Consider the following 15,357-nt stretch of genomic DNA (forward strand, 5'->3'; position numbering starts at 1 on the left):
AACATATTTAGGTGAAATGTGTAATCAGCTATATGAAAGTAAAGATCATGGCCTGACTTAAACTGTAACACATTTATATACTCCTCTCTTACCTAAAACTTTGCTTGTGCTTTTACAGATGTAGAGAGAGGAAGTTTAGCGTTCTCCAATGCTACTGCTGTTTTTGGTAAAAGTACATTTATGAGTATAGGCGTGCTTGCTGGCTAGATTGTAAGAGGAGCTCATGCAGAAGTAGAGGTCTGTTTGGTATTAGATGGGAGGTGCAAGGCAGGAAATATCTCAGGGGGGACTGATGCAGTCCCTGCGTATTCGGCACCGCTCCTGGAGCTGCAAGACTGGACCAATAAAGGCCTCAGTGTTTCCTCATTCCCTTGAAGAGGAGCAGACTGAAAGTGAGGATTAAACTTAAACCAATGTGATGAAAGGATTAGGAGGTATAATCCAAGTTGTAATACATATCATGCAGTATGTAAAATAATCCCTAATAGCTAAGCATTTATAATGTAAACACTAATATACAAACTCAATTTCCAGAAATCGGGACGTTTTGAAAACACAATAAAGAGAAAAATCTGTGATTTGTTCATTCTCCTGTAAGTCTTTATTTAATAGACAAAAGTAAAAAGAAAATATTTTTAATGTTTTCACTGATAAACTTTAGCGTATTTTACCTGCACACTCCAAAAAAGTTGGAACAGGTGTGTTTACCCCTGTGTTCCATCACCTTTGCTATTTATGAAACTTTTGAATGATTTGGGAACTGAGGACATTAATTGGTGCAGCTTCACAAGTGGAATATTTCTTAATTCTTGCTTGATATGAGACTTAAGAGGCTTAACAGTCCGTGATCGCCATTGTCTGATTCTCCATGGTGCAACATACAGTAAATTTTCAATAGAAGACAAATCTGGACTGCAGGCAGGCTGGTCAAGCACATGCACTCTGTGTCTATCTGTTGTAGCGTGTACAAAATGAGGCCTGGCATTTTGTCTTGATAGCAGCACGCTATTTATTTATTTTTTATTTTTTATTTTTTTAATGCATTTTCCCCCCATTTTCCTCCCAATTTAGCTCACTCAATTTTGTCTTCCGCTGCTGAGAGATACCAGATTGCATCCAATGAGAGCACGTCGCTGTACACGCCTCTTCCGACACGTGCACAGCCCTCCTCTTCTTTCCCCTGCATTCTGCTCAGGTGTCTCTTCCGCCAATCAGGGTCCTTACACAGTGTATGAAGACCCACCCACCCACACATAGTCCGGCCCCCACCCTACAGATACGGTGGCCAATTAGTGTCTGCTGCAGGCACTGCCAATTATGCCCGCCAGATGGCGCTCAGCTGACCGGTGGCAACACCAAGTTTCGAACCGAGGAGTACAGAAACACGGTGCTGGTGTGCTAGCGGAATATCCCGCTGCGCCACCTGGGCGCCCAGTGATTTATTTTGAAATGTTTCATCACATTAATCTATCATATTCTGCCTTTGTCCCAATTTTTTGGACTGTGTTGCAGGCAACAAATTCTAAATGTGTTTATATTCACAAATAATAATGAAGTTGACAAGCGAAAACACTGGAAATATTTTGTTTCTGCTTTTGTCACTGAAATAAAGATTTAAGAGAATTAACAAATCACACGTTCTTCATTTTAATGTGTTTTACAAAATGTCCCAATACAAAACTGTGATTGTCCTCTGACTAAGTGTATGGAAACCAGAGCTGATTAACGCCTGCAAGCGACCCAGCAATAGTTCGATAGTCAGAGGACTCAGCCCCGAGCTGTAGCGAGTATGTTTGATCAGGCACAGGAAATGCTTTGAAATGTATTTCAAACAGAAACACTCTATCCATCCAACTGTGCCTCCTCCACCCACCAGAGCAAACTCAGCATGGCATGGCATTAGTTATTTGTAAAAGTCTCTCTTGTAGGCTAATAGTTTTTAAAACTCTTTATATATTTTAATATGAGTTAGGTAATGTATTATCATCTAATACAGTCAAAACAATCATATTCAGACTCCCTGGTTTTTGCACATGTTGTGTCAAGATTTTGAATGGATATTATTGCCATTTTTACCATTAATCTACACTTAATCATCCATAATGACAAATGAAGAGTTTCTGAGTTTTCAATACTTTTTTTGTTTCCATTTATTGTTTGTGATCATAAAGCAGCACACACTTCTCTAGTAAAGACGAGTCACATAATACACACTTCACACACACACACTATATACACTGATCAGCCATAACATTAAAACCACCTCCTTGTTTCTACACTCATCATTTCATCAGCTCCACTTACCATATAGAAGCACGTTGTAGTTCTACAATTACTCTACATACTTTTTTAACCTGCTTTCACCTTGTTCTTTAATGGTCAGGACCCCCACAGGACTTCCACAGAGCAGGTATTATTTAGATGGTGGATGATTCTCGGCACTGCTGTGACAATGACATGGTGGTGGTGTGTTAGTGTGTGTTGTGCTGGTATGAGTGGATCAGACACAGCAGCGCTGCTGGAGTTTTCAAATACGTGTTCACTTACTGACCACTCTATTAGACACTCCTACCTAGTTGGTCCACCTTGTAGACGTAAAGTCAGAGACGATCGCTCAACTATCGCTGCTGTTTGAGTTGGTCACCTTCTAGACCTTCATCAGTGGTCACAGGGACGCTGTCCACGGGGCGCTGTTGGCTGGATATTTTTGGTTGGTGGACTATTCTCAGTCCAGCACTGACAGTGAGGTGTTTAAAAACTCCATCAGCATTTCTGTGTCTTATCCACTCATACCAGCACAACACACCCCAACACACCACCACCATGTCAGTGTTACTGCAGTGCTAAGAATGATCACCAAAGTAATACCTACACTGTAGTGGTCCTGGGAGAGTCCTAACTATTGAAGAACAGCATAAAAGGAGGCTAACAAAGCATGCAGCAAACAGATGGACTACAGTTAGTAATTGTAGAACTACAAAGTGCTTCTATATGGTAAGTGGAGCTGATAAAATGGACAGTGAGTGTAGAAACAAGCAGGTGGTTTTAATGTTACTGCTGATCAGTGTATATCCATAAAACTAGAAACATTGTTTCAAAATGGGATAATTGCAGACAGCAATATAAAACAGTAGCTTTTATCTTTACAATTGATTAATCCCACAGACATATTTTAAACTTTCTTTGCTCTTCTAAAGTTCTTATAAATGTACCATAATCTAATTAAAATCAAGTTTTAAGCTTATTCATTTTGTGTAAATACATGATTATTTTAAGCTGTGGCTTTACTCACCAGAAATGTTTGTTCAGCCTCTCTCGTTAGAACAATATCTCAGACTAATACTGATAACAAGGTTTAACATTGTTGGACCCAAATAAGTTAAAGACAACTTGTTTGTGGACTTTAATACCCTGTCATATGACTGTGTTTTCAAACAGCCCAGCATCCTTTGCTGTTTTTCAGAGATGCCTGAGGCTGAAGACATTATCTCCATGCATAAATTAACGCTTCTTTCAAGAAGAATCGTAATTAATAGGTGCATACAAGTCTGTTTTGGCCACATATAGGGTGTGTTCGAAAAGCTAGTGTGTTGTCTACATAGGCAGCATTTTACGTCATCCTGTGCGCGCTCCCGAGAAGGAGGCTGTTCGAAATCCTAGATGCCTTAAAATCCTCACTACTGAGGCATCTTAATATTTCAATGTTATTTTGGCTCAAGAACGAGTGAGCTCCGACGCTGCCTTAGTGATCAAGACAATCCCAGCATTTATGGCTGACGGGGCGGAGAAACGAATGGAGTTATTTTCAAACTTAAATAAAATATTACTGATTTTTAACTTGTATAAACTTGTACCGAGTGTTTTTATTTGCAAGTTCGGGCTTGTCAGGAAATTTAACCGTTATCGGTACATGAAGGGAGATGTTATTGACGTTAGCGTGCTGTGCTACCTCAGTTTATTGGTTTTAATGGCGAGATGCTAAATGCTAAACGCGAAATGCTAAACCCGATGTTATCGCTATCTAAGTAGTGCGTTCGAATAACCTGCCTTTTAAGTCACTGACTTATTAGAATACTATCTACTAAGTCAGCTGCCTATGTAGACAGTAAGACAGCAAGGCAGCTCCCTAGGTTTTCGAACACACCCATAGTGTTTCACAGCAATTTGTTAACATTAGATATACACCGATCAACCATAACATTAAAACCACCTCCTTGTTTCTACACTCACTGTCTATTTAATCAGCTCTACTTACCATATAGAAGCATTTGTAGTTCTACAATTACTAACTGTAGTCCATCTGTTTCTCTGCATGCTTTGTTAGCCCCCTTTCATGCTGTTCCACATGACCACTACAGAGTAGATATTATTTAGGTGGTGGATCATTCTTAGCTCTGCAGTGACTGACATGGTGGTGGTGTGTTAGTGTGTGTTGTGCTGGTATGAGTGGATAAGACACAGCAGCACTGCTAAAGTTTTTAAACACCTCACTGTCCCTGCTGGACTGAGAATAGTCCACCAACCAAAAATATATCCAGCCAACAGCGCCCTGTGGGCAGCGTCTTGTGACCAATGATAAAGGTCTAGAAGATGACCAACTCAAACAGCAGCAATAGATGAGCGATCGTCTCTGACTTTACATCTACAAGGTGGACCGACTAGGTAGGAGTGTCTAATAGAGTGGACAGTGAGTGGACACGGTATTTAAAAACTGCAGCAGCGCTGCTGTGTCTGATCCACTCATACCAGCACAACACACACTAACACACCACCACCATGTCATTGTCACTGCAGTGCTGAGAATCATCCACCATCTAAATAATACCTGCTCTGTAGTGGTCCTGTGGGGGTCCTGACCATTGAAGAACAGGGTAAAAACAGGCTAAAAAGATATGTAGAGAAACAGATGGACTACAGTCAGTAATTGTAGAACTACAAAGTGCTCCTATATGCTAAGTGGAGCTGATAAAATGGACAGTGAGTGTAGAAACAAGGAGATGGTTTTAATGTTATGGCTGATCGATGTACAGTGTATCACAAAAGTGAGTACACCCCTCACATTTCTGCAGATATTTAAGTATATCTTTTCATGGGACAACACTGACAAAATGACACTTTGACACAATGAAAAGTAGTCTGTGTGCAGCTTATATAACAGTGTAAATTTATTCTTCCCTCAAAATAACTCAATATACAGCCATTAATGTCTAAACCACCGGCAACAAAAGTGAGTACACCCCTAAGAGACTACACCCCTAAATGTCCAAATTGAGCACTGCTTGTCATTTTCCCTCCAAAATGTCATGTGACTCGATAGTGTTACTAGGTCTCAGGTGTGCATAGGGAGCAGGTGTGTTCAATTTAGTAGTACAGCTCTCACACTCTCTCATACTGGTCACTGAAAGTTCCAACATGGCACCTCATGGCAAAGAACTCTCTGAGGATCTTAAAAGACGAATTGTTGCGCTACATGAAGATGGCCAAGGCTACAAGAAGATTGCCAACACCCTGAAACTGAGCTGCAGCACAGTGGCCAAGATCATCCAGCGTTTTAAAAGAGCAGGGTCCACTCAGAACAGACCTCGCGTTGGTCGTCCAAAGAAGCTGAGTGCACGTGCTCAGCGTCACATCCAACTGCTGTCTTTGAAAGATAGGCGCAGGAGTGCTGTCAGCATTGCTGCAGAGATTGAAAAGGTGGGGGGTCAGCCTGTCAGTGCTCAGACCATACGCCGCACACTACATCAAATTGGTCTGCATGGCTGTCACCCCAGAAGGAAGCCTCTTTTGAAGTCTCTACACAAGAAAGCCCGCAAACAGTTTGCTGAAGACATGTCAACAAAGGACATGGATTACTGGAACCATGTCCTATGGTCTGATGAGACCAAGATTAATTTGTTTGGTTCAGATGGTCTCAAGCATGTGTGGCGGCAATCAGGTGAGGAGTACAAAGATAAGTGTGTCATGCCTACAGTCAAGCATGGTGGTGGGAATGCCATGGTCTGGGGCTGCATGAGTGCAGCAGGTGTTGGGGAGTTACATTTCATTGAGGGACACATGAACTCCAATATGTACTGTGAAATACTGAGCAGAGCATGATCCCCTCCCTCCGGAAACTGGGTCGCAGGGCAGTGTTCCAGCATGATAATGACCCCAAACACACCTCTAAGACGACCACTGCTTTATTGAAGAGGCTGAGGGTAAAGGTGATGGACTGGCCAAGCATGTCTCCAGACCTAAACCCAATAGAACATCTTTGGGGCATCCTCAAGCGGAAGGTGGAGGAGCGCAAAGTCTCGAATATCCGCCAGCTCCGTGATGTCATCATGGAGGAGTGGAAAAGCATTCCAGTGGCAACCTGTGAAGCTCTGGTAAACTCCATGCCCAGGAGAGTTAATGCAGTTCTGGGAAATAATGGTGGCCACACAAAATATTGACACTTCAGGAACTTTCACTAAGGGGTGTACTCACTTTTGTTGCCGGTGGTTTAGACATTAATGGCTGTATATTGAGTTATTTTAAGGGAAGAATAAATTTACACTGTTATATAAGCTGCACACAGACTACTTTTCATTGTGTCAAAGTGTCATTTTGTCAGTGTTGTCCCATGAAAAGATATACTTAAATATCTGCAGAAATGTGAGGGGTGTACTCACTTTTGTGATACACTGTATATATACACATATATATTAAAATTATGGTAAGATCCTCTATTGAATGTTTTTTTTTGTCTGTTTGTTTGTTTTAACAGTGGCCAGCATCTTACATACCACTTACAGAGCCCTGAACTGAGGGTGTTTTTGTGTTGTGGCATTCCATGGTAAATGTAGTTATATCAACCTATGGTGCACCGCTTAGTACTTTCTAATACCCACAGGTGGTGGAAGCTGCTAGCCCTGTTACACATACTTGTAAAAGCATGCACCAGTATCTCATGAATACTGGTCATGAATGAATAGCATATTTCCAAATTTGGCTGTGTTTCATAAATGATAATATGCAGTTCTCAAATAGTTATATCAGAAATAGAATAATTGTAGTGCTTTTTTGTTTCTCGGAACAATCATAAAGCCCGTGGGTGAAACCAAAGACCTTATCTTGACCAGTGTCCTAGTGTCCAACATTGGTTCTTTTGCTTAATCTAAATTTAGGGTACAAAATATTTTGTCTCAGGCATAACTGTGGTATTGTCAATACTATGTTTTACAGATGACCCAGAATTCCAGAGACTATATACACTGATCAGCCATAACATTAAAACCACCTCCTTGTTTTTACACTCACTGTCCATTTTATCAGCTCCACTTACCATATAGAAGCACTTTGTAGTTTTACAATTACTGACTGTAGTCTATCTGTTTCTCCGCATGCTTTTTTTTTTAGCCTGCTTTCACCCTGTGGTGGGTGATTCATCTTCTAGACCTTCATCAGTGGTCACAGGACGCTGCCCACAGGGCGCTGTTGGTTGGATATTTTTGTTTGGTGGACTCTCAGTCCAGCAGTGACAGTGAGGTGTTTATAAACTCCATCAGCACTGTTGTGTCTTATCCACTCATACCAGCACAACACACACTAACACACCACCACCATGTCAGTGTCACTGCAGTGCTGAGAATGATCCACCACCCAAATAATACCTACTCTGTAGTGGTCCTGTGGGGGTCCTGACCATTGAATATTAGCATGAAAGGGGGCTAACAAAGCATAATTACCATAGATCAATCAAATGTAATAATTCTGAGAAAGAGTCATAATTTCCAAGTGTCATGTAACAAAAAGGGAGGACAATAAACATGATAAACATTTCAAAACAGTCCCAAATCCACCTGGAAAGAATCCTGGAAAGTTTTCTAAGCAGACATTGGGGTTACATTAATTTGAAGACTTGTAGAGTTGACAGCAAACTACACTGTGGGCCAGAGGTGAGGAGGATGCTTATTTACCCCCTTCCTTTATGCGACCACAACTGGGAGTCGCTCCGTCGCCCCCAGATGGAAACCCTAACCTTTCTGTGGCTGCCTCGTAGCATTCTAAAGTGTAATTTGGTGGGCATAAACACGGTGGTCTGCTAACAGGAAACCAATCCAAGTAAGTATGTTTTCTAACTTTGCAGTTATACTGGGTAGTTGGGAAAAAAATCTACAGTGGTTTGAGCTTAAATATGTGGCTTAGAAAAAATGCATGCCTTTATTGGCCTTTAGCCTTTTGTTCAGGCCATTAACCTTGTTCACTGGCTAATGCCTTTCATTCTTATGTGTTTGTAGAAGTTTGTTTACTTTGGAGTACAATGACCACATTTGTATAACTACAATAGTATAAACCAGTGCCTGTTTGAAAGGCATTTTCCACTGCACATTTTAAAACAAAACCTGGTCCAAACATGAACAGTGAGACTTGGAATTCTAGTTAATTTTCCATAGTCTTCAGAGACAACAAAAACAGTAATGATAGTAAAAGCAACTGCACCATATGTACACAATGTTAACTGTGAGTGATCATCTCTGACTTTACATTTACAAGGTGGACCAACTAGGTAGGAGTGTCTAATAGAGTGGACAGTGAGTGGACACGTTATTTACAAACTCCAGCAGCGCTGCTGCATCTGATCCACTCAGAGCAGCACAACACACACTAACACACCACCAACATGTCATTGTCACAGCAGTGCCGAGAATGATCCATCATCTAAATAATACCTGCTCTGTGGTGGTCCTGTGGGGGTCCTGACCATTGAAGAACAGCATGCAAGGAGGCTAACAAAGTATGTAGAGAAACAGATGGACTACAGTCAGTAATTGTAGAACTACAAAGTGCTTCTATATGGTAACTGAAGCTGTTAAAGTGGACAGTGAGTGTAGAAACAAGGAGGTGGTTTTAATGTTATTTATCTTCAAGAAGCAGATATGTCCAGATCGTGTGCTGCTAAGATGTAATTAGTGAATAAGGTTAGTTGAGTTGATGTTTGTGAGTAGTGCAGCAGGGTTTTTGAAAGTGTAAGATTATCTACATAGGATTGCAGCACCACTTGAATCAGTGCTTATGATATGCTTATGATAACCAATGCTTCGAGAAGTTGGGCCATGTGGTGATGTAGTCCTTATTTGGATGCTGCTTCAAGCCTGAGTGAATAACAAAATAATAGTTTAGGACGGTTGCCACTTAGGAAATGGAAGTGTTGCCTGCAAGCTGGTGTCAATGGATGATGGAGACAGATGGGTTGTGACTAGATGGGTGACTAGAGTTTGTTTTTAGGTAAGTGCACCTTGATCAATGAGTTGTGAAGACTGAGTGTCCTTGTTTGGGTTAGTGAGGTTAAAGAAGTGTGGACGACATGTGGGATTTTTGTTGTGGGGTAGATTGAGTACTTGGACATCTAAAGTAAAATGCTAGCTTAGGGATGTAGTCGTAGTTAGAAGGAAGCATACAGAGCATGTCCAAGTACTCAATCTTCACTGGCTTCCTGTAGCTGCACAGTTCAGTTTAAAACAATGATGCTCACCTACAAAGTCAAAAATGGTCCAGCGTCAAGCTACCTTCGAGGTCTAATAAAACCCTGCTCTGTACCACGCAACCTCTGAGCCACTAGTCTTGCTCGACTTGATCCTCCACCCAGAACTGGAAGACAAGCATCAAGGCTCTTCTCTTGCACCCAAGAGGTGGAACAAGCTTCCCTTGTCTGTCCAAACTGTTCAAAACCTTCATCACCTCTTTACTAAGCACTTAAGCTGACATGTGCTATTTCTTGCATTTGTAATCTTGAACTGTTGTCTACTTAAACTAGAATAGGAAAATGTTTACTGTCGAAGTTCTTCTGTACGTCACTCTGGATAAAAGCGTCTGCTAAATGGCAAAAGAGTAAATGTAAATGCATATTTACAAGTACAGAAGGTATGAGGAAGGATGAGTATCTGGTGGGTAATATGGTTGGAAGGATGAGTGGACGAGCCTGCTGGCACAGGTGGAATGCTGTGATTATTGAAATGCTGCTCGATTAATAGGAGACATTTTGTGTGGTAAGGAATAATGATGGCATGTCTTTTTTCCCAAGCCTAACATAACTCCACACATGGATCCATTGTTGTTGGACCAAAATCCAAAAAAAAAAGTTGTAATACTCTAATGAAAGGTATCAACAAAGAGTAAACTGCTCAAAAAGAGTGAAGCCTCCCAGAATCCTAAGGGAAAAGTTTTTGAATGACTACGTTATGTAGATCCCTTGATTTGCTACCATTGCAATGATGGAGAGGTGTGCAACGTGGGAAGTGACCTTGTAAATGTCTACACGTCTTGATGATTTATTCCTGCCCCATACGTGTTTACTGCTCTGCGATGACCCCCAAGGGGTTTGAGCTGCCAGTTGGACAATTTATCCATCCCCCCCTACTTCTCAACCCTAACCTCTCTGCTCTGCTCAACTGCTTCCTGGTCCCTTTATCTCCCAAAAGGACACATGGCCCCACTATATTTGTCTCTTTAAAAACATACAATCTTTTCCCAAGACATTGAATGCACTGTGTAAATAAAGAGACTGGATTTCCAGATGTCTTATGTCATATGACAGACTGTACCATGTTGAACTCTTTGTCTAATTCTTTTTTTTTAAATATCATATTGTGAATTAGTTTGACCTCTAAACTATGTGAATGTGTTTGTTATGCCCTTACTATGTGGCTCTCGGTCTAAGGTTATAGTAGGGACAGTAACTATGGTGTGTAGGTGTAGGAAAAGTAATAGATGAGGCAGTGCACAAATTGAATATTTATAAGTATAATAAGTATAATACTTAGTCATTTAATCAGAATACCAAACTGTACAAAACTGTAACAAAGTGTATATACAACAAATAAGTATATGTACACATGGGAGACAAACCTGAGGAGGGAGAATGTGGACAGAACCAAAGAAAAGAAAAGAATCAAACAAGACTACACTAAGCTGTATTTAAATACCCTAAGCTAAGGCTAATGAAAATGCATGGGGTGGTACCTGCCCTCTTACCTAGTGTGTCTAATACAGAGAAAAATGCCTACGTGTGCACAATGTACATGCACACACCTCTTACCTGTTCTACCCTCCTAGGGGAGAAAGACAAACATACAAATATGCTATTTTTACAAAGACACATGGTTTCTCTTTTTATGGAAATTGCTGTACAAGACAGTAGTAACAGAGAAATCCCCTAAACTTTCATGTGTAAGCAATTTTTATTATGACTTTTTGCCCTCATTTGGTTGTAACTCATTGCTACCCACTAACTAAATCCTTTCTATGGCATGACTGCTAGGGTAATGGCTCACACGCTTTCTCAAGTCACAACCAATATAAAACTTACAGCTCATGCTGTTGGGCAACTGAAAATGCTAAAAAGATATTGCTATCCACCCTGTAGGTCTAGAAAAACATTATTTATTCCACATACAAAGCAGTTTTTCCAATGATGGGGCAAAATCTGTTGTTGTGCCATACTAGTGTTTATATTATTTAAGGTTTTTTAGGATTCATTGAGCTAATAGGGCAATGGGAATAAGAAGACCTCCAAGACCTTGAACATTCCTAGAGTGAGAGACATACTGTATGATGCAGCATTTAAAACCGCCTGGTCGTGGGAGAAAGAAATTTCATCCAGAGGAATCTCATCAGGAATACAAAGAAACCCCCCTGGATGACCTGATAAATGCTGGGACAAATGCCTGTGGCAACCATAGAAATATTTGACACTTAATGACCAAGGACTCCATGGCCTGACTCCAGGAGGTACATCACTCTTGACCAAAAAGCACATGAAAGGTCAACTGGAATATTTGCCAAAGGGAATTTGGACAGGCCTGCAGAATTCTGGGACATAGTTCTATGTATTGATGAATCAAAACTGAAATAGTTTTTGCCTTAGGGATCAGTGGTTTGTCTGTCGCAGACAACGCATAGCTTATAACCAGAAGAATACTATTCTCACAGTCAAACAATGATGACATGGGGATATTTTCTGCTGCAGGAACTGGCAGTCCGGATCATGTGACTCACATCATGGATTCACAAGAATACCAATCCATTTTGAGGAGGAATGTTCTGCCCTCTGTGGTGAAGTTAAACCTTGTTAATAATTGGACTTGACAACGATCGCAAGTACACTTCCATTTCAGTCAAAGCTTGGTTAAGGAATCAGTCCTGGAATATCCCGGAGTTACCTTCTCAGTCTATAAATTTAAATCTTATAAAAATCTTTGGTGGGATTTAAATGAAACAGCTTCAGCATCAAAGCCATCAAACCCTCAATGAGCTGGAAGCTTTGGCAATAGTGCATATGAACATTTGTCAAGAACTAGATGTTTTCATAAAAACTATTAAACTCTTCGAAAATATCACAATTGCTTGTATGTATTAAGAAATATTTCACTCTACTGAGATTTCTTGCTGTATACATACACAATACCTATTTCTATACACCTTTTATGGTCATGGGGTGAAATGTTCCCAATTGCAATTGTGTATTTGTAAAAAAAAAACAGATTTTGGTACAGCAAATGACTCTTGGTGTATATACACCGATCAGCCATAACATTAAAACCACCTCCTTGTTTCTACACTTATTGTCCATTTTATCAGCTCCACTTACCATATAGGAGCACTTTGTGGTTCTACAATTACTGACTGTAGTACATCTGTTTCTCTACATGCTTTGTTAGTCCCCTTTCATGCGGTTCTTCAATGGTTAGGACTCTCCCAGGACCACTACAGAGTGGGTTTTATTTGGGTGGTGGATCATTCTCAGCACTGCAGTGACACTGACATGGTGATGGTGGTAATGTGGACTACATCTGGACTACAGTCAGTAATTGTATAACTACAAAGTGCTTCTATTTGGTAAGTGGAGCTGATAAAATGGACGTGTGTAGAAACAAGGTGGTGGTTTTAATGTTATGGCTGATCGGTGTATGTAGCTTAACTATCAGGTAGAATGTAAACAAGTCATGCTAGCTTTGTGTTTTTAGTCTAATATACCAGATTTATTCACATTGTTTTAGCAACTTTTTTTCATTGGGTGTGTTAAAAAACCTAATGAGCTGCCTTGCTGTCTTACTGCCTACATAGGCAGCTGCCTAAGTAGAGAGGATTCTAATAAGTTATCGACTTATAAGTCAGGTTATTCGAACGCACTATTTAGACAGCGATTACACCAGTTTTCACTCACTAAGCTAACACAGTTAGAAACATGCCATTCAAACCAACAGGATGAGGTGGCACAGCGCACTAGCATGTCAACTAACATCCCACTTTGTGTACCGGAAATGGTTAAATTAGCTGACATTAGCCTGAATTTGCAAATAAATCACACTTGTGCACATTTATACAAATCAATGAAAGTTTATTTACATTTGAAAATAACTCCATATTTGTAATTTTTTCTGTGAGAAAAATCACGCCCACTGAATGCTGGGATTGTCTTCACCGCTGAGGCAGCATCGGATGCTCCCTCGTTATTCAGGCAAGATACTGTTTACATTTAAGGTACCTTACTAGACAGCATTTTAAGGCATCTAAAAATTCGAACAGGCTCTCTCTCGAAAGCGCACATAGGATGACGTAAAATGCTGTTTATGTAGAGAGCTCACAAGGTTTTCGAACATACCCATTGTGTTCTCATTTTGTTGGCCTGTGCAGTTTTATCAATTTTTGCATTCTTTCTAAAATCCTATGATTTGTAGGATCAACTTGTTATTTTTCACAATAACAGTTTTTGTAAAAAACACTGCAAATCTCATAAAGCTGCAGCAAATTAACCCTTCATGATGAACAGATGTACAGATACCTACACAGTATATGAACCCCTTTCCTAAACTATAATAAAAGCATCATAGTGTTTTTCTCAGTAATTTAGCTGGTTTAAACCCCCCTCCTGTTAACAGATTACCTCTTTCAGGTATCACTGCACAAGCAAAATTGCTGAAGCATAAGAGAATAAATACAATGTTTTACCTTTACTACTTCTGAGTTTATGGTGCATTTGAAACTACAGTGCACACTGTTATTATAAAGTCCAGTTGTAGCTAAATCATTTGAGAAGCTACTGTGCTTATTTATCTCTCGTGTTTGAAGCCGTGCTGAGAGATTTGGCTGTAAGGTCTATGATTTTGATAATAACAGGGATACAAAAAAACTTGATGATGGGGAGCAGTGAGGCGAGCAATTCTAGTAAACTTTACTGCATACCCCTCCTCACATGAAGCCAGACAAGTTTGGACTCAGACAGAAAGCACTGAACACACACACATACACACACACATACAAGCACAGACACACAGACAGACAGCTGGGAGCACCTGGAACACCTCTGTGTAAAACTATTGCACTGACCTCGCTCATCACGTTGTCAAAAGCACTGTCAGCCACGCTCCCTCCCTGATGACTGGCTCTTCCTTTAAACAAACACACTGCTGGAACTGTATCCTGCCTCTTCAGTTGTTAACCCTAGACCAATCAATAATGGCTGTGGTTAATGTCCCTTGGGAAAGTTGCTTAATTAAAACATAAAATAAATACAGTCTGTTTATAATGTTCTTGTCTGGCATGGACAAGCCTGGGAACGTAGCCAGTGACGTAGCATCCACACGGGGATGTGGATTGGTCATTCAAACTAAACAAAACTACTATATAGTCATTAGCTTAACATTAGTTCTTATATTTACATTCTTTAATTGATAATTATAGAAGAGAAACATTTATTAAATGTATTGATTAATCAGTCACACAATATAAAGCATGAAAACTTAAGTATGAGATCACTGACCAAGGTAGAACAGTACTGTGGTTAAAAAGCTACAAACAGCAAAGGCAATGGTAAAGTAAGGTAAGTGGCCAAAATAACAGAAACAAGGTATCAAAAGAAATGAAGCGCACAATAGAGACAGAATAGTATAAATGCTAGCTGCTATACCTACCAATATGCAACAATCAAATTCTCAAAAAAAAAAAAAAAAAAGAATAATGGAAGGATCCCGGACGACTATAAAATCAGCAGGACAGCCACTCCACCAACTGCTAAGCATGGATTCAAACATGGGGCCTGTTCCTGAGAGGATCGTCTCGCTGCCTCTGAATGCAGCCCACCAGTGAAAGCAGAAAAGTGCTGCAACAGCTGCTGAGTTCCCAGGAGAAAGATCCAAGTGTCGACAATGGTGTCATTGGAAAACCACACCAGATCGAGCTCAGCACCACAGTTTCACAGAGCAAAGAGCAGTTTGCCTACAGAAGGAGGAAGGAAACCGTGATTAAATAGTTGAGTGAATTAATGCTCAGTGAGTCTCTGAGACTGTGTCTGAGACTGTTGATTAAAGAAGCTGATGCAATGAATCATCTGCACCT

At 40.4% G+C, this 15,357-nt stretch overlaps 1 protein-coding gene across 1 annotated transcript in view; it reads right to left on the reverse strand.

Annotated features, from left to right (window-relative positions):
* Positions 1–3,328, reverse strand: part of eva1ba (eva-1 homolog Ba (C. elegans)) — a 34,122-nt gene extending 30,794 nt beyond the window's left edge. The window contains exon 1 of the mRNA XM_062992162.1: positions 3,293–3,328. The gene's annotated coding sequence lies outside the window, so the exon portion shown is untranslated. The remainder of the gene's footprint in view (positions 1–3,292) is intronic.
* Between the last annotated feature and the right edge of the window lie 12,029 nt (positions 3,329–15,357).

Source organism: Trichomycterus rosablanca, chromosome 3 (assembly GCF_030014385.1).
Source record: "Trichomycterus rosablanca isolate fTriRos1 chromosome 3, fTriRos1.hap1, whole genome shotgun sequence".
NCBI lineage: Eukaryota > Metazoa > Chordata > Actinopteri > Siluriformes > Trichomycteridae > Trichomycterus > Trichomycterus rosablanca.